General features: G+C 54.9%; 1 protein-coding gene and 1 long non-coding RNA gene across 3 annotated transcripts in view; both read right to left on the bottom strand.

Moving 5' to 3' along the window:
* The window catches only part of PACSIN2 (protein kinase C and casein kinase substrate in neurons 2), a 133,861-nt gene extending 130,489 nt beyond the window's left edge, over window positions 1-3,372 (bottom strand). Inside the window, exon 1 of the mRNA XM_086712107.1 lies at window positions 3,229-3,372. The gene's annotated coding sequence lies outside the window, so the exon portion shown is untranslated. The remainder of the gene's footprint in view (window positions 1-3,228) is intronic.
* Window positions 3,373-9,013: 5,641 nt separating this feature from the next.
* On the bottom strand, window positions 9,014-18,527 carry LOC147578848 (uncharacterized). Of its 2 annotated transcripts, XR_015253248.1 has the most exons (4): window positions 17,579-18,527; window positions 11,569-11,667; window positions 9,284-9,539; window positions 9,014-9,099 (listed from the first exon to the last, which is right to left on the bottom strand). It is a non-coding gene; the product is annotated as an uncharacterized LOC147578848 (long non-coding RNA). The 2 variants fall into 2 exon arrangements; XR_015253249.1 differs by lacking the exon at window positions 11,569-11,667.
* Between the last annotated feature and the right edge of the window lie 286 nt (window positions 18,528-18,813).

Genomic DNA, 18,813 nt, shown 5'->3' with positions numbered 1-18,813 from the left:
GGGGCTCCTAGGTGGCTCAGTCAGTTGAGACTCTGACTCTTGCTTCAGCTCAGGTCATGAACCCAGGGTCATGGGATCCAGCCCCATGTCGGGCTCCACAATAAGTGTGGAGCTTTCTTAAGATTCTCTCTCTCTCTCTCTTTCTCTGCCCCTCTCCACCCCTCTCCCCTGCTCATGCTCTCTCTAAAATAGAATAAAAATAAATAAAAATTAAAAAACAAAATATTTTATTCTAGGAATTTAAAAAATACATGGTGTTCTATTAAGCTAACACATTAACGTGCAGAATGAATAAATTGTTATTCTGGGAATAAACGGAAGCCAACACATAACTAAAGAAAGGACATCTCTGTTGTTGTTTTATGTGTGTTTTTAATCAAACTACCAACGTGTGTGCTCCCAGATGGCCGCTGTTCTTTAAAGAGTTACCTTTGGAACTACACACACGTCAAGAACATTGCATGGCACAGAATACCTCTGAGTATACTTGGAGAATTCTTTTAAGACTGTCTGCAGTCAGCAGACAGAACATAATCATCGCAATACCAAACGTCTGAAGGAATTCCTACACAGCCGCCCCAGGGACCACCACTGGGACCCATCAGGAGTCAGGTTTCAGGCACCAAGATACTTTCAGGTTTGTGAAGGATCACCGCCAGGGCCGTAAAGGTCGGTCTCTACCTGCGGAATGCACACTGACTTCATAAGTGAGGCCCTGCCACCCTGCCTTCAGGTGCGCCAACTGCAGTTCCAAACAATCTAACTGGAAAAAAACTGAGCCAGCACCACGGCTCACATGAATGTGGTCATTACCCCCATAATCTAGGGGGAGGCCTCCGTACAGCGACCATGACAATCTGATGGCAGATAAGGCAGGCACGAGTCAGCGCGGAGGTTCCACTGAGTGTGGCCTAAGAGCACTGGGTAACAGGTGCCCCATCTCTAAACGCAAGGCACCATTACTATTAATTAAGGTGTCTGTGGAATCTTTTTGATATTTCTTTTTTTTTTTTTTTAATTTTTTTTTTCAACGTTTATTTATTTTTGGGACAGAGAGAGACAGAGCATGAACGGGGGAGGGGCAGAGAGAGAGGGAGACACAGAATCGGAAACTGGCTCCAGGCTCTGAGCCATCAGCCTGGAGCCTGACGCGGGGCTCGAACTCACGGACCGCGAGATCGTGACCTGGCTGAAGTCGGACGCTTAACCGACTGCGCCACCCAGGCGCCCCCTTTTTGATATTTCTTAACATCCCAGAATCAACTGATGACCCGGTCAGAAGCAGGACGCCTGAGCATCGTGTCCTTAAGTCGGTCAATGCAATTTTCAAGTGAATACAGAGAAGAAAATGAAAAGGACAAATGCCCCTCAGCTCCCACCCCAGAAATGGCCTGGCTATCAGAGATCTGGATTGGGCATCAAGGACAAGGGAAAGACAACCTTATCTCCCAGCAGCAGGCGGTGCCGGGAACCCACACGCTTTTTCACAGATGCATACTTTTAGGTAATTTAAATATTACAACCTCTCATACACCTGTGACTGAAAGTAATAAAGTTCCAACTCCCAAACACCATGAGCTGAACGTGCCACTTCCGTTCAAATGAGTTTTTAATTCCTCTCCGAAACCTGAATAAAGAGTACAGACCGAATCACCCTTCTGCTCTTCCCTGTTATGTTACTTTCCCGAGTAATCAATATCACCGGCCCAACAGCCAGCTTCTTTAAAGCCTGAAGACAATTGTCAAAAGAAAATCACACACCACAGAAAAGTTTTTGATGTGGTGGCCTCATATCTCAAGTAGCATAACCTCACCAAGGAGAATGCCGAGCTCCAGAAGAAAGTTTAGATGCACGCAGATGAGTTTCCCACATGAATCAAGAGAAACCCCAGTTGCCCTGGCTCCTATTCAAAGCCTGTACGTGGAGGCTTCAAGCAGGCTTGTGAATCAAGTGCGATAAGAACATCTGGGGGCAAGAACGGGAGGGCTGGCATTCACCAGCGCCCACCTGGTTGGTTTCCTTGCCCTGGGCTCCCACCTGGCAATCCCAGGAGGGTTAAAACAGAACTTCAGCCTAAAACTGCAGAGGAGGGAAGGAAGCTATGAGCTCACCGTCAGCAACTCAGGTTTGAATTCTTTTAGCTGTTCTCTTGATTTTCATCAGCACAGCCAGGGAGTGTTTGGTAAACAGTGTAATGAGTAGCCGTGGAGATTCTGGGAAGCCTACCCTCCTCAACCACAAAAACACAGGACAGTTGCAGTAGAGGAGGGAAGACCCGGGAACGGTTACCCACACCCCACCTCCAAGGACACCTTCCCCTGGGCACCCAACTGGAGGGCAGCATCCTCAAAGACAGCAGCTGCGTGGGTCCCAAGGAGGCGGCACAGTTTGCCCTCCCGACCAGCTCCATCCGAAAAGCAAAGTCCCCCGCCCCCCCCTCACTCCCCCCGCCTCCAGTGGAGCCAAAACCCAACGAACCACTGAAATTAAGGGGCAGAAATTGCTACCTCTCCAATCCGGGACCCCTCTCCAATTCCGATGCCCGGGCAGGCTCGGAAACCCCAGAAGAGAGAACGTGTTCACGTTTCTAAGAACCACTGACAGTCTGGGAAAACTCCGAGGGTGGAACGGGGGCCAAGAGCTCCAGCCTCTCCTGCCTGTCCCCGCTGCCCCAGGACCTGCTCGCCAGGAAGGCCTCGCCGCCCTCACCCCCGTGGAGCCAGGAGAGACACGGGGAGGGTGGGAAGGAAGGAAATAGAGGGCAGTCCTCAAAGGGCCCCCAAATAAGCTCATCCGCGTTGGTGTCCCGCCTGCTCTCCAACTGGCGCCTACCAGCCACCCCGCTCCTCCCCCCGCAGCCGCTCTCGCCCCCCACGGGTCCCCCACTGAACCTCCGCGCCCCTCGGCCGGGCGGCTTCCCCGGAGCGCGCCCGCCGCTCCTCCCCGAATGTCTGCGGAGCGCCCACCTGCCCCCTGGGCAGCAGCCTCCAACCCCGCCGGCCCCGCCGCGGCGCTGCCCTCCCCAGCGACCCCCACCCGAGAACCTTCCAGCTCGCGCTCGGGCGCCCGCCGCCCCCGAACACGCCCCCTCCCACGGAGACAGGAAGTCCGCGCGCCGGCCGCGCGGCCGCACAGGCTTCCCCCCGGGCGAACAGCGCGGGCCCGGCCGCCCACCGGCGCCCCCGTGGCCGCCCGCGGCGCCCCAACCGTCGCGGCGCGCCCCTCACCTCGGCCGCCGCTCTTCTCCCGACTCGCCGCTCACCCCGCTCCCTCCGCGACGGCGTCTCCGGCTCCGGCTCCCGCCCTGCCTCCGGCCGCGCTCCTCAGCCCAGCCCTGCCCTGCCCCGCCGCGGCCGCCGCTGCCGCCGCTGCCGCCGCTGCCGCCGGCCAGGAGCGCACCGCCCCCGACGCGCCCGCCGTGCTCGCCCCATTGGCTGCTGAGCGCCTGGCCCCGCCCCACGGCCCCTTCCACACCTCGGATTGGACCAGGGAGCCGGGAGGCGGCACGCCCCCTGGCGCCCAAAAGGACCTCCCCTGGGCACCATTGGCGGCGTCTCCTGTCAATCAAGGGAGAGTGCCTACTTAACCAACCGATAGGGTGCCGGGGGTCACTGTCCCGGGGTCGCTCCCAGGCTGTGCTTCGCCGCGCTTACTACGTCCTGGGGCCAGAGTCCTGAGGCTTTGCTGGCACCCAGGCGTGGGGAGCGCCGTAGGGCAGCGCCTCACCCTACTGGGAATTCAGGGAAGTAGTCGTTCTGAAAGTTTCCTCTCCTAGGGCGCTCGGCGAAGCCAAAGTCAACAGGGTTTCCTCAGATTCCCGCCACAAGAGTACATTCCTCTTGAGCCGCTTAATTTAAGCCCTGGGAGGAGTGGTGGTGGTGGAGGGGTGTGTGTGTGGACAGAGCCGCCAGGGAGGGCATATGGATGGCCAGGCACCACACAATGGAGCGCTTTATTTCTGGTTCTTACCTGACCTTGCTTGATGGGAGTATTAGCCCCATTCTGCAGACAGAAGTAACAATGAGTACAAAATTACCAACATTCGCTGACCGCTTTCCAACCATTGCTTCCGAGGATCCTGGTAGAGAGGATGATCCGAGTATGCCCAAGGGAGGGTTTGGAGACAGGCCAGGCAATTTGGGGAGCTGAACGGCGGAGGGGGGGGGGGGTGGTGTGCTGGAGTAAAGAGGGTAAACGGCGGAGCCAGGATTAGAAACCCAAGTCCGCCCCAACCCAGATCTGTGCTGGTTCCACGGGAGAATAACCCTGAGGACCGTGCAGTGATGCTGGAACATGCTTAAGCTAGAATGGTAAAAGGGAAAGCAGGACACAAAATGGTGGAGACTGTATAATTCCACTACCAACAGGGGCGCCTATAGGTCAGTTGAGCATCAGCCGGTTGATTTCAGCTCAGGACATGATCTCAGTTCGTGGGTTCAAGCCTGGCCTCAGGCTCTGCACTGACAGCGCAGAGCCTGCTTGGAATTCTCTCCCTCTGCCCCTTCCCTGCACTCTCTCTCTCAAACAAACAAACAAACAAATTCTGGGAGAGTCCGCAAAGAGAGTGTTTTTTCACTTTCCAAACTGTTCGTTCTTTTGCACTGTTTTTGCTAATTGTGACTAGAGGTTTGCCCCGAAACCTCCAGTGGGTCACCTCTGTCTCCCGCCTCCTGCTCTTCCCCACATACTCCTCGGTCCTTGCCCTCATCCCCTTCTCCATCTCCATGCACACACATGCTCACACATATCCCCCTTCACGCTGCACACTTGTGAGGCTAGAAGGGGGTCCCCGTGGACAGGACACCACAGGGAGGCACTGAGCCTGGCACTGGCTGGCAGTAAGACACCTCCCGAGCCTTTCTGGCCTCCAAGCCCCAGAAGCCACTTCCTGGCCACCTGACCCAAGCAGCGCTCCAGCCTCCACACATTGGCTCCTTTCTTGTCTCTTCCTTTCCGTCTTAGGACAAACCCAAAATTCCCCCCGTTTTCTCGCACTAGCAATTTGAGCTAGTGTTGCCGAGCCCTTTGAGTCTTGAGCTCCGTCCCAGCAGCTTAGCATGGTATTTTTCCAAAGAGCGCTCCCCTTTGCCTGGGATGTGAATATCCCAACTTCGATCCCCACAAACATTTCACAAAATTGTATCCAGCCTCCTTCTTCAATCAGATTCAAACCGGCCTGGAGCCAGATCCTGTCTCTGACCCTTCCCCACTGAGGGGCCTTGGGCAAGTCACTGCAGCTCCCTGCACCTCCTTGTCCCGATCTGTGACACGGGGGTGATAACAGAGCCCATCGTACGTTGTGGTAAGGAGTGAGTGGGACAAAAAAGAGTGTGGACAGCATGCATGTAGGAGTGAGTACTCAGTATCTGAGCAGTTAACGTCAGCCATGCTTTGTCAACTGACATTGTGGTCCCTCCTCCCCACAAAACGTGCCCATTACCTGGGTCAGGAACCAAGAGCGACCCAGTTAGTCCTTTATTAGCCATTCCCCACTCGGCAGCCTGGATAAACTTTACATAGCCCAGGTTAAAACATTTTCACTGAGATCCAAACACTCTGCAAAAAAATAAAAACACCCAGATATAGTTGTATAGCTGGTAAATTGTCTTATACAGAGATATATGTTCCTTGTTTGAGAAAAAAAAAAAATCAAAAGCTGTTACAGACATCCATTCTATAAATAATTCCAACGTCAGGGTGCCTGGGTGGCTCAGTCTGTTAAGCATCCGACTCTTGGTTTCAGCTCAGGTCATGATCTCATGGCTCGTGGGTTCGAGCCCCACAGTGGGCTCTGTGCTGACAACACGGAGCCCGCTTGTGATTCTCTCTCCCCCTCTCTCTCTGCCCCTCCTCGGCTCTCTCACTCTCAAAATAAATAAATAAACTTTAAAAACAATAAGTCCAATGTTTAGGACGTGGGGGGTGGGGGGAGTTGGCAGTCTGGGGAGGGACGGACCCGAGAAGACCCAGCAAAGACATCGAGTCTGGAAGAGACCTCCCCATCAAGGGACAGCAGCGATCCCGGAGAACCAGAACCCGTCCAGTGGGAGGGCCACAATATTGAAGGCAGTGATATTTAACTGAGCCAAGGTGAACAGAAACAATGAGAGCAAAAGCCCAGAGGCAAGAAATCCTGCTCTCCAGGAAGAGAGGAGCGTTCTGCTTGGCCAGAGCATTGCAGGCATGAGGAGAAATAAGGAGAATTAAGGTGGGGAAGGCAGCCGCGCAGGGAATAGCTGCGGGTGCTGGTAAGTCACTTCGCTCCCCCCCCCGGCCCCCCTGCCACGTCTCAGTTTTCTCAAATGTAAAAAGGGGGTGCGGTGGGAGTGGGGCACCTGGGTGGCTCAGTGGGTTAAGTGCCCCACTCTTGATCTTGGCCCGCAGTTCTGCAGTTCAGGAGCTCATTGACAGCAGGGAGCCTGCTTCGGATTCTCTTTTCCTCTCTCTGCCCCTCCCCCACTCATGTTCTGTCTCTCTCTCTCTCTCTCTCTCTCCCTCAAAATAAATTAACTTTTAAAAAATGCAGAATGGGGGAAATCATAGGATCCAATGCTTAGGGAAACTTCAGGGATCCATGAGATCATACCTGCTCTTACGACGGATCCTGGCAGTCAGCACTGGTTGAGTGAGTGCCTCGGGATATATTTAATGTTTTAAATTTTTTAACTGTGACCCAATACACCAGATGCAGGAACGTGCACTCTGCATCAACTATTAATATTTTAGAGACACCAAAGCGTTCAGTGGAGGCTAGAGGAGCACGTTTCTGGATACACCTCAGAATGAAGCTCTTCCCTGCCAAGTTGTGTCAAGATCTGGATTCCTTGCAAATGTGTCATTGATTAGGAGGCAATTATCCCGGCCTTTCTTGCTTTGCTCCGTTTTGTTCCGTTCTGGCCTGTGCACGTCGGCTCACGTAAAACTGTGCCATCAAGTACATAGCTGCGCTCACTGAGCGTGCCACGTTCAAGCCGACTCTGCAAGGTGGGAGCCTGCTCCCGCCCAAAGTCAGCAGGATATGGTCGCATCAGCTGGACGGTGTGTCCCAAAGTGGGCATCTCCAGGACACCCTGCATGCGGATCACCCCATCTTCCACAAGCTCCTCCTATTCCCAGAGGGTTCTTCTGACTCTTACTCCGTGCAAAAGCCAGTGGGGCGTGTTCAAGGTTACAACGTTGCCATTTGTACTTTAGTACGGAATAAGTGGCAACAAGAAAATCAATACATAAAGTGAATGTTTTGAAACTGGACCAAGACCTAACAATGCCCAGGCTTAATGTGATACATCGTACCCTGCAACGAACATAGCAGCGCATCCCGAGCTCCCTCTTTTTTTTTTTTTTTAATTTTTTTTCAACGTTTATTTATTTTTGGGACAGAGAGAGACAGAGCATGAACGGGGGAGGGGCAGAGAGAGAGGGAGACACAGAATCGGAAACAGGCTCCAGGCTCTGAGCCATCAGCCCAGAGCCTGACGCGGGGCTCGAACTCCCGGACTGCGAGATCGTGATGTGAGTCAAAGGCGGATGCTTAACCGACTGCGCCACCCAGGCGCCCCACCGAGCTCCCTCTTTAAGTTCCTGCAGTGCAGCAGGATGAGAGGTCCTGGGTGCCGGGAGGGATGCCATGCTGAAACCAAAGCGTCATCTTTCCCTTGGCAGGCTCCTGGATCAGCCAAATGGAAGGGTGTCTCCTGGTTGTAAAACAAATTCTTGTTTTACAAAGTTACCATATGCAACTATTTCTGTGATTCCAGATTTCCTTGATGCCAAATGAAATTAGATACCAAAGCTAATCGAAAAAAAAAAAAAAAAAGCTGCAGCGGTCACAGAATGTGCGTTCATCAAAAAAGTGACATTGCTCTTTTTATTTTAATGTTTATTTTTGAGAGAAAGAGAGAGAGAGAGAGAGAGAGAGAGAGAGAGAGAGCGCGCACAGAGGAGGGGGCGGAGAGAGAGGGAGACAGAATCCGAAGCAGGCTACAGGCTCTGAGCTGTCAGCACAGAGCCTGACGCAGGGCTTGAACCCATGAACGGAACCGGGAGATCATGACCTGAGCTGAAGTGGGGTGCTTTGACTGAGCCACCCAGGCACCCCAGAAGTGACACTGCTTTTATTGAATCGCTTTATAACAGATGAATGCTAGAAACTCACACTTACAAAAGAAGTTGTATACCATGCTTATGTTACAAAATAAATGCTCACCCATAGAGCGCCGCTTTTCACCAGACGTAAAATTTCACGGAAAGAGTGCCACAGATAAAAACACAAAGAACTAGAAGACGGTGGGGAGCCATCAAGGGCTGCTCTTGGTCCCCAGACCAGCTGTTACCAAAGGTCCCACTGAACGGGCAGGACCCGCGTCCGTGTGTCTGTGGCTGACGTGTTCAATCACCATCTGTGACATACTGGGGTGGGCGGGGCACTTCCTGGTGAAATGGTCTTGGGCCCAGGATTTTACGCAGCATAATGTCACCACCGTGGCAGCAGTACAAGAGACAGCAGTGAAGGTCAGGCTTCCAGGGACACCCCACTCAGGATAATATGTAACTGGGTCCCAGTCACCTCATCGTGTCAGAAGAAAGGAGGAGGAGAGGCCTGAGTGACACAGGCCATTTAATCTTTTGCTAAGAAGAATTTTCCCCCCCAGCAATTAGGAGAGCCTGGGACTCAGTCACAGGCTCAAAAGTTCCTCATTCCTTGTATTGTGCTTTGCTCTGTTTTTGTTTTAAGAGACTTCTTTTTTTTTAGCATACTTTTAGGGATACAGCTTTGGGCAACTCACCTCACTTCTCAGCCTCAATGTCCTCATCTGGACAGGGGGACGATGGCTCACCCCTACCTAACAGGATGGCCGTTGAGGAATTAAATGCGGGGATAGAAGCAAAACCCTTCACGCGGTGCCCAGAATGCCACGGGCACCTGCTTGACTGATGCCGGTATTGGCCCATACCATGATGCACCTGCTGGCCAGATCCACTGCTGGTCTGTGAAAGGGAGAGGGAGCAGGCGACGTGCTGGCTCCTTCTCCCACTCCTGCATTTCCTGTCGGGTAGATGTTGTTCCCAGAGAGGTGGCCTTGCTGTCGGGTTGTTACCTGCGGAGGAATGAGGAATGCGGAATGCGGCACCTGCTCTCACAGGCTGCCCCACCCTACTGCCTGCATTCTCCCCCCCACGGCCCTCTGCTCCTGCCCCCGCTTCCTCTCCTGCCCCCCCCCCGCCCCTCCTCCCTCTGTGGGAGCCTCCAACCAAGTCTGAGAACAACCCATCAGAACCCACCTTCCGATCCAAACGGCCCCAGGGGAGGTGGGAGGTGGGGAAGGGCCAAGACCCTCCATATGAGGTTCAAGCAATCCCCCCCCTGGCGGGTGGACCGCGCATGCCTGCAACTTTCTCTTCTCTCTGGGTTTGGGCAGCAGATGATACATGCAAGCCAGAGGCTGCCAGGGTAAGGTCAAATGGTTTCGAATGTGAACGCCTTGTGGCAGAGGCTCAGAATATTCCTTTTCTTCTCCAGGTGCGTGAACGACACACACTAGATCAGGATAAGCGATCAGCAGGTTAACAGGCAGAGGGGGCGACGGTTTCACATTAGCAGTACTGGGCTGGCAGTGGGGCAGGTGGGAGAGATTGGCTTGGGGGGGGGGGAGACTGGGGACAGCATCTGGGACCATAGAACATCAAAGCCCCAAGACCCCACAGGGCAGCCAGGTGAGTCCTACACTCCTTGTAAGGTGAGGAAGCAGAGGCCCAGGGAAGGCCCAGGGCCACGGATCCTTCCCAAACTTGGGGCTCCTGGCTCCTTCTCCAACGCTCTTTACCCACGCTGACGCCACCTCTCCCTCTAACACAGCAGACACATAATACCGGGGACCAAGGAAGGCATGAATGAAGAACACACGTTATCTACATCTGAGCGCCTCCTGCCGGGTGGGGGGCTGTGGACAAGGCTCCCTGGGGGACAAGCAAGGGCCCTGGGGGCCCTGGAGGCTCCTGCAAAGGGCAGAATTTGAGCAGATCCTCCAAGATGGTAAGCAGGCTTCGGGAGGACATGTTGCAGGGGCAGGTCGTGAGGGCAGCGGGAGTGGAGCTGTTGGCCTGAGGTGCAGGGCACGCGGATTCCTAAAGCGCGAACAATCCTCACAATTGAAGGCCGAGGTCAGGGATGGCTGGCCAGGGCTGAATCCAGCACCCTGCCAAGGACACGCTCCCGGTAGCCGTGTTCTAGGCACCTGCGGCCTCGCAGCTCTTGGGTGGCCTGGGGTGTGGGAGAACAGGGCCCAGGCCCCCTCCACTGTCCCTCTGGCAGCCTCCAAACACGCCCTTCCTGTTGTGACAACTCGGTTCCCTGTGCAACTGGTTCCAGCCTGTGGCTGGGTTTCAGATTGCGGCACGTGTGCTCATGGAGGCTGACGGAGTATCACGTGGGCACCAGGGAGAGCCTGGCCGCCTGCCCAGCCGGGCCTTGGTTAATTATGGGTCACGGCCTTCCTGCTCTGGGTCCACAGGGCACCCAGAGACAGGCCCTCCCCGGGGCCGGGCCTGGGGACAGAGCCACCGCTCCCCCATTCGTGCAGTCGTGGGTCCCTGCGGGCACCTGCGGGGATGCATCTCAGGCTGGGCACCCGGGGAGGGTCCAAGGGGTTCAACCGGCCCTGGCTTCTCCCAGCCCCCAATAATAATCATGGCTGCCACCCAAATGACCCCCTTCCGTGGTGACAGGCCCCGTGGCGGTGCTGTATATGTTGCAACTCACAACCACCCTCACTTTGCATTTGGGGAAATTGAGGTTCGAGGAGTGAAGTGACTTGTCCAAGGTCATGCAGCTCTTGTCTGGCTCCCAAACCACGCCCTTCACATCCCCAGACCCTGCTGGGTCTCCCAGCACAGACGGCTCAGGAAGAGCAGGGGTCGTGTCACTGGCCAGTGTTCCTGGTCTGGGGGCCTCCCTGAGCACTGGCCTCGGAGCCTGTCAGACGTCGGAGGCTGCTTCTGGACACTCGCTCTGTGGTACTCTCTCCCACTTCCTTGTTTTGGCTCTTGCTGGCTATTCCTCCCCGGCTGATGACTAACGTCCCTTCCCAGACAAGCACACGCTTCCTCGGAGGCCCTCCTCTGGACGCTTCCAGAAGACCTCTCACATGGCCCTGTCCCCCTTTGGAAACCACTGAGAACCCAGAAGTCGTCTCCAGCAACTCTCCTGCTATATCTTCATTTGTCACACTGCGGGTGTGACATTTTTTTTTTTAAAAGTCCGTGGGCCTTCCCTTCCCAACCAGATAGAAGGGCCCTGAGGGCAGGGGTCACGCCCATGCCTAATGGGAGGGAGCAGCCCAGACATGCATGGATCTAACCCTCCCAACTGTGGGGCAGGAATTGTGCTCCCCATTTACAGATGAGAAGAGCGAGGTTCAGAGAAGTGACAAACCTAGGTGAAGGAAGGGAGGGGGTGATGCTGGGACCTGGACCCGCCATTTCTGCCCAGCCTTTGGGGGTGTGAGAGCCCTGCCCACATTAGGCCCAACCCAGGCCTCTCAGTGCCCCGCAGCCCGCAGCCCCCTAACCTGGGCTCAGGAACCGTTTGCTGCCCAAACCCTCTCAGTGCAGATGTGGAAACCTCTCACTGCACCCACTGGGCATGGTAGGAAATTCAGCCAACGGCCCTGGAGCAAGAGAGAGAGCGAGAGAGACAGAGACAGAGACAGGGCATGAATGGGGGAGGGGCAGAGAGCGAGGGAGACACAGAATCGGAAGCAGGCTCCAGGCTCCGAGCTGTCAGCACAGAGCCCGACATGGGACTCGAACGCTTGAACTGTGAGATCATGACCTCAGCCGAATTCGACGCTTAACTGACTGAGCCACCCAGCTGCCCCTCTTTTTTCTTAATGAATAGACTTTTTTTTAAGTTTATTTATTTTAAGAGAGAGCGGGGGAGGGGCAGAGAGAATCCCCAGCAGGTTCTGCACTATCAGCGCAAAACCTAACACCCAGCGTGGGGCTTGAACCCGTGAGCCGGGAGATGCTGACCTGAGCCAAAATCAGGAGTCCTATGCTCAACCGACTGAGCCACCCAGGTGCCTCAATGAATAGACTTTTTTAAAGTTGATTTGTTTACTTTTGAGAGAGAAACGGAGAGAGAGCAGGGGAAAGGCAGAGAGAGAGAAAGAAAGAAAGAAAGAAAGAAAGAAAGAAAGAAAGAAAGGAAGGGAGGGAGGAAGAAAGAAACAGGAAGAAAGGAAGGAAGGGAAGAAGAAAGAAAGACAGGAAGAAAGGAAGAAAGGAAGGAAGGAAGGAAGGAAGGAAGGAAGGGAGGGAGAGAATCCCAAGCAGGCTCTGAGCTGTCAGTGCAGAGCCAGATGTGGGGCTTGCTCTCATGATCTCATGAACCGTGAAATCATGACCTGAGCGGAAATCAAGAGTCAGACACGCTCAACAGACTGAGCCACCCAAGCGCCTCAATGAATAGATTTTTTTATGCGCTTACATTGCCTCTGCGCCTTTTTTGTGACTCGGCAGCTCGCGTCTTGTTATCTCTGATAAAATTCCGTTCCGTGCAACACAGTGTATCCATTCGGCCCCTGAAGGACACCTTGGTAGCTTCCAAGTTTGGGCGATGGGGAGTAAAGGTCCTATGGGTGTCCAGGTGCACGATTTTGCGTGGACCCGAGTTGTCAGCTCGTCTGGCTCAATACCAAGGGGCGCTAATATATTTTTTCAGTGGGCAGTCATTTTGGACCCTGGAGACGGAGGGTCAGAAAAAGCACCTACGAGACAACGAGACATGTGGGTAAGCACGTGTAGAGTTACATGAAAATGGGCGAGGCCACCGGAGCACATTCGAGCTGGGGAGAAAGAGAAGATGAGCCATTGTGGGAGAGGTTGAGCCTGTGATGAGGGAAGTGTGCAACCCCAGCTGACCACCAGGCCGTGGTCACCGAGGCCTGAAATGTCACCTGCAGGCAGAGGAGGGGGGCAGATGCTGCATCAGAAGATGGTTTGAAGCCTCAAGGACATGTTGTCTCTTTTTAAATTAGCTTGTTCTTTTATTTTTTTTTTTTAATTTTTAATGTTTTATCTATTTTGGAGAGAGAGACAGACAGAGACAGAGCATGAGCAGGGGAAGAGCGGAGAGAGAGGGAGACACAGAAATCCGAAGCAGGCTCCAGGCTCCGAGCTGTCAGCACAGAGCCCGACGCGGGGCTCGAACCCAGAACTATGAGATGAGATCGACCTGAGCCGAAAGCAAGAGTAGGATGCCCTAAGGACATGGTGTTTTAATTGGGCGTCAGGAAGGGGCAGGATTTCAGCGGGTCGAGGTGGGAGCGAAAGACAACCCCAGGCCAAGGGGATTCCTGGGTGGCGGTCGGTTGAAATTTTCCATTCACAGTCCTGTTTCCTTTCTTTCTCAAAGCCTTTCTGTTTGGGCTTCCTTGCCTTGGGGCGTGAGACACAGCATCCTCCTGGCCGGAACTGGGGTATCGTATCCCCATGACACGCCCCTCAGTTTTTGTGGCCGTGACTCAGCCTTCACCTTCGCCCACATTCTGGCTCCACTAGCCAGGGTGACCTTCTCCAAGAGTCGGTGGGCGGGACCTGGAAACTTTTTAAAGTTTCCCTTGCCCAGGGGACGGTGGGAATGGGGGAGGCGGGGCCCGGCAACAAAGACCTACTAAGAATAACAGAAGAGCAACCCCCTGGCCGGCAGGGATGACTGTCACCCTCCTGTCACCGCCCACACTGAGGAAACAAGGAAAACAGACTCAGAGGTCAAGGAACCGAGAGCAACGTGGGCGGGGATTCTCCCAGGGAGGTGGCTTCCAGAACTGGGCTTTGAACTCAGGTCTATTGAGCACCAACCAGACGCTGGACACTGTCCTGGGCACCGGGGACGCCATGGTGAATGACACAAGCCCCTGCCCTCGTGGGGCAGACCTGCTATAGGGGAGAGGGATGCCCCACAAATCAGCGAGCGAGCAGCAAAGTCACTCTCAGGGCCTCGGAGGGAAGCCCTTCCTCTCCCTGCTGGCCGGTTCTGGGGATGCCACGTGCACGCTGCTCTCCTTCCTCCCCCCCCCTCCAAAGTGGCTCTTTCCCCTTTTCCAGAAGCACCAGATCAAAATTCTAGGCCACCTCGGGACGCTGGCACGGTGCGGCATGCACCCTTCGGCTTAGGGGATTCCTAGAGGCTCAGAGGCAGAAAGGTCCAGCGAGCCACCTGTCCCAACCTTCTTCTCCGTGGTGTATCCCCTCCACCACACCCAGGGGCGACTCTCCCTGGGACAGGGGGCTCACTGCCTCAGAAGATGAGCCATCCCAGAGCTGGACAGTGCTAACAGAAAGGTCCCCCTTATGCCAAACCAGCACCTACCCCCTCATTTCTTCCGCCCGCGGCTCCCCGTTCTGGCCTCTGCCCATTACATAGGAGTCTTCACCTTACAGCCCTTCAAATACGTCACGTTGCCCTTAAATCTTTTCTTGGGAGGACCTTTCCTCAACTTTTAAACCATTCCTTGGACCCCGTCTGGTCTTGCTCTGGCTTGTCGGTGCCCCCAGCACCTGCTGCTCTAACACGGTCCCAAAATGCTTCACCAAGTGACCGTCGAGGACACAGAGGATGGAATGTCACCCTGATCTCGAGCTGTGCCTCGTCTCCGCCTGGGGATGGATGGCAAAGGCCCGGGCAGCGGGAGCCACATGGCTGGAGGGTGAGGACGGTCACAAAGGAGCAGACACCTGCGTCCCCTTCGGTCAGTCATCCAGCTGACCCGTATCCTGTGCCTGCTGCCGCCGGGCCAGGGCCGGGGGGGGGGGATGCTGGAGTGGCCCTCGCAAAGGCTTTGCAAGGGGGAGAAAAAAAAAAAAGCAAGCGAACACCTGACTAAGATTGTCCTAGCCGGCGATCAGTGCTTTGAGGCAAACAGAAGGTGAAAAGAGACCGTGGAGCCAGTCCTGCAAAGAGCGAGGGGAAGAAAATTCCAGGCAGAGAGGCCCGCCGGTGCCAAGGCCCTGGGGCAGGGAAGAGTGTGGCACACTCAGAGGCTGCTGCGAAACGAGCAGGGGCAGAAATGGGAGGGCGGTGGGAGATGAGGCCAGAGGGGTGAGGAGCGTGAGTTTATTCTAAGATCCAGGGGAAGTGCCTTTGGAGGGCATGAGGCCTCAGATACGATCTGACTTGTGCTTTAAATTCTAAGAGAAAGGGGAGACCAGTGTAGACAAGAGCTGTCAGTAAAGCCTTCACGGAAGAGTCAGTGAAACCTTCCACCGCGGAATTAGAGGTAAGTCACCATCTCCTACCAGAACTGAAGAATTCAGCTCTTTACGGCAGGTTCTCTCAAGAAGACATACAAATGTTCCATAAGCACATGAAAAGGAGGTCAACATCCTTAGCCATCAGGGAAATGCAAATCAAAGGCACAGAGACCCATCACTTCCCAGCCACAAAGATGGCCAGATGTAAAAGGACTGTCAAGGGGCGCCTGGGTGGCTCAGTCGGTTGAGCGTCCGACTTCGGCTCAGGTCACGATCTCGCGGTTTGTGAGTTCGAGCCCCGCGTCGGGATCTGTGCTGATGGCTCGGAGCCTGGAGCCCGCTTCGGATTCTGTGTCTCCCTCTCTCTCTGCCCCTCCCCCGCTCACGCTCTACCTCTCTCTGTCTCAAAAATCAATAAACATTACAAAAGGTTTGTAAAAGACAGTCAGTATCGGCGCGGCCGTGGAGAAAAATAAATCCACACGCACCGCTGGCGGGGACGTTGAATGGCGCGCTGTGCTTTGGAAAACAGCTTGGCAGCTTCCGAAAAAGTTTATTTATCTGTGATTCAGCCACTCTACTCCTAGATATCTACCCAGGGGAAACGAAAACCTTTGTCCACATAAAGACGGTGCACAGATATGCAGAGCCCGTGAGTAGTGTTACTCACAATGGCTACGAACCGTTACAGTGGTTACAAAGTAAAAACAACTCCAGGGCCATCAGCTACCCACCCCTACCCGCCCCTACCCCAGCAGTCAAAAGGGGGGAAACGCTGGGGTATCCTGTCACCTCAAACACATCATGCTAAGGACAGGAAGCTAAACATCACATGCTGTAGGATTCCATTTACACGAAATGCCCGAAAAAGACCAATCTATAGAAACAGAAAGCGGGGTAGCAGCGGTTGTCGGGGGCTGGGAGTAGGAATGGGGACTTCCTGTAAACAGGCATGGGGGTCTTGCGGGGGACGGAGACGTTCTAAAATTGGATTGTGGTGGTTGCCCAACTCCGTACGTTTGCTAAAAATCATTGAATTGAGTGTTTATGGTACAAATTGCAACCTCAACAAAACTCAAGCACCCGCTGGATTTTATGGTCCATGATGGCAGGGACTGGCCCATCTTTTTCTGCGAAGTGTCCCCAGCACCTAGAACAGCTAGGCACACAGTGAGCACCCAGTAAATATTGGCAGAGTGAACAAATGCACGCATGAATGAACAAAGCCATAAAAAGTAATCACCTTTAGTTGGGCGAACGACCCCGCGGAAGGTCCCGCCCTCTCTTCTCTCCCGCATCTCCCTACTTGAAAGACTTGTCTACGTGGCTGGCCCACTCGTGGGTCTCCCCGCCGAGCTGTGACCTTGCACTCCCGAGTTGTGAAGTCCCAGTGTCCCCCCTCCCCCCCTCCAGGTCTCAGCACCATGACCCTGTGCAGTGCTCATCCTTGGCTTTCCTGAAATGCCGTGCCCTGCCTCTTCCTGTGGGCTGACCTAGGACAGCTGCCCTCTGCCCTCAGGCCACCTGCTGGGGCACCCCTCCCATCTCCACGCTGGCGGCCATCAGTTCTGTGTCACTGCCCAGCCTCCAATCCTCAACTGCCAGCATGACAGTTCAACGTCTCTAAAACTGAAGGTCCTCATTCTGCTGAGCCCTGCTCCCCCGCAGAGCCCCTGCCTTGAAAGAACCTTCCAGAAACCTGGGCATCCTCCTTGACGCTTCTCTCCCCCTTCCTCACTCATCCCCTCGCCAAGTCCTGTCTGCGCTATTTCTAAGCATCTCCTCTCTCTCCAGACCGCCGCCTGCCATCATCCAGGTGACACTTCTCTCTGTGTCCCTTACTGAAACCACAGTGACCTTTTTATAGGTGAGGATGCCGTGGGCTGCGGGCATCAGAGGCCATGTCTAGACAGCTCAGGCTAACGGTAGCACAGAGAGGAAGGACAGTGGAATGGAAGGAAGAACTGAACGGTCGGGGCCAGGGAAATCGAGAAAGTTGGCAGCCCCCACCCCCTGGCCTTGCAAGCTCATGGTCCTTCTTGCAAGGGGACTCCGCCTCAGTAACTCAGCCTCACAGTCTCTCCGCTCTGGTCTCAACTGGGCCAATGTGGGGGAGGGGCCCATGTAGCTCGAGCATCAGCTCTTTCCAGACCCCCGAGGAAATCACCTGTGTCCCGCAGCCAGCCCTCCCAAAGCCCCAAGCAGCTCACGGGCCCCCCTGATCCTGAGCATCGGTCCAGACACAACCCTGAGGGCTGGCCTCTCTGGCCCACTGGCCCCGCCCACCCCTGCCCAGCCGCACTCGGCTCGGGCCCTTCATGGCACCTCCTTCATGACCTTCAGTGCCTGCCCTCCGTCCGCGTCACTGCATTTCTCCCCGTCCTTGGCGTTGTTCCTTTCTCTCCCTTTTAGGATGACCTCTGCTGGGGCGCCTGGGTGGCTCAGTCGGTTAAGCATCCGACTTCAGCTCAGGTCATGATCTTGCGGTCTGTGAGTTCGAGCCCCACGTCGGGCTCTGTGCTGACAGCTCAGAGCCTGGAGCCTGTTTCAGATTCTGTGTCTCCCTCCCTCTGACCATCCCCCGCTCATGCTCTGTCTCTCTCTGTCTCAAAAATAAATAAACGTTAGAATGACCTCTGCTAAGCGAGGACTTGCCCGTCGTGTTCACGGCTGGGCCCCAGGGCCTGCTGATCAAACGGCCGACGCCCCTCCAACACCGGGGGACTCCGTGGAAAGGCAGGGACGTCGGCTCGTTGGAGAGAGGTTCCTGTCGGGGACACCTTCGTACCAACAAGAGTTTGCCTAGAAGTCAGTTTTCCGACACATTTCTTTTCCTTCTCAGTCGGAAAGCTCTGATTTCCTTTTCCACGAGTCCCCGATTCAGGAGCCGGTGACCTTCTCACTGTTCGCGACCCAGCGCCGTGACCCGGAAGCGGTGTTATTTCACAGTCATGAGGAGCGGGGCCTCACTGAACGTCTCCTGGAAAGCGCGGCTGACACTGAACGGTGAGGGGTCGGGCTTGCGGACAACCGCCCTCCCGCCACGCAGTCGAAACTTCGCCTGTAACTTCTGGCTCTCCCAAAGCGTAACTCCTGTTGATCAGAAGTCTGACTGGTAGTGCAAACAAGCTGATCAACACACATTCGATATGTATTGGTTATATACCGTGTTCTCACAGCAAAGTGAGCTAGAGAGAAGAAACTGCATCACAGGCAAGAGAAAATAATGTTTACGGTACTGTACTGATGGAGAAAAAGCCACCGATGAATACGTAGACCCGTGCAGGTCAAACCTGCGTGGTTCAAGGATCGGATGGATGCACTTGAGTTAACTCCATTTTCCCCGTTTACTGGACTCTGCTTTCAAGGCTCAAACCCCTTTCACACAAACGCCCCCTGCTGGGCAACTGAGAATCGCTCCTGCCTCCTGAGCCCCTCCCGCCCAGGTGTGCCGGAGCCACGCCCGTCACCCCCCACCCTCCCCCCTGCACACCCTGAGTTCACCTCCTCAGCTCTCCACTGCTGTGCTTCCCTCCCGCCCCTTCCCATCTCCATCATCC

Source organism: Puma concolor, chromosome B4 (assembly GCF_028749965.1).
Source record: "Puma concolor isolate L17-30 chromosome B4, mPumCon1.1.hap2, whole genome shotgun sequence".
Lineage (NCBI taxonomy): Eukaryota > Metazoa > Chordata > Mammalia > Carnivora > Felidae > Puma > Puma concolor.
This window is presented reverse-complemented; position numbering and strand designations above follow the sequence as displayed.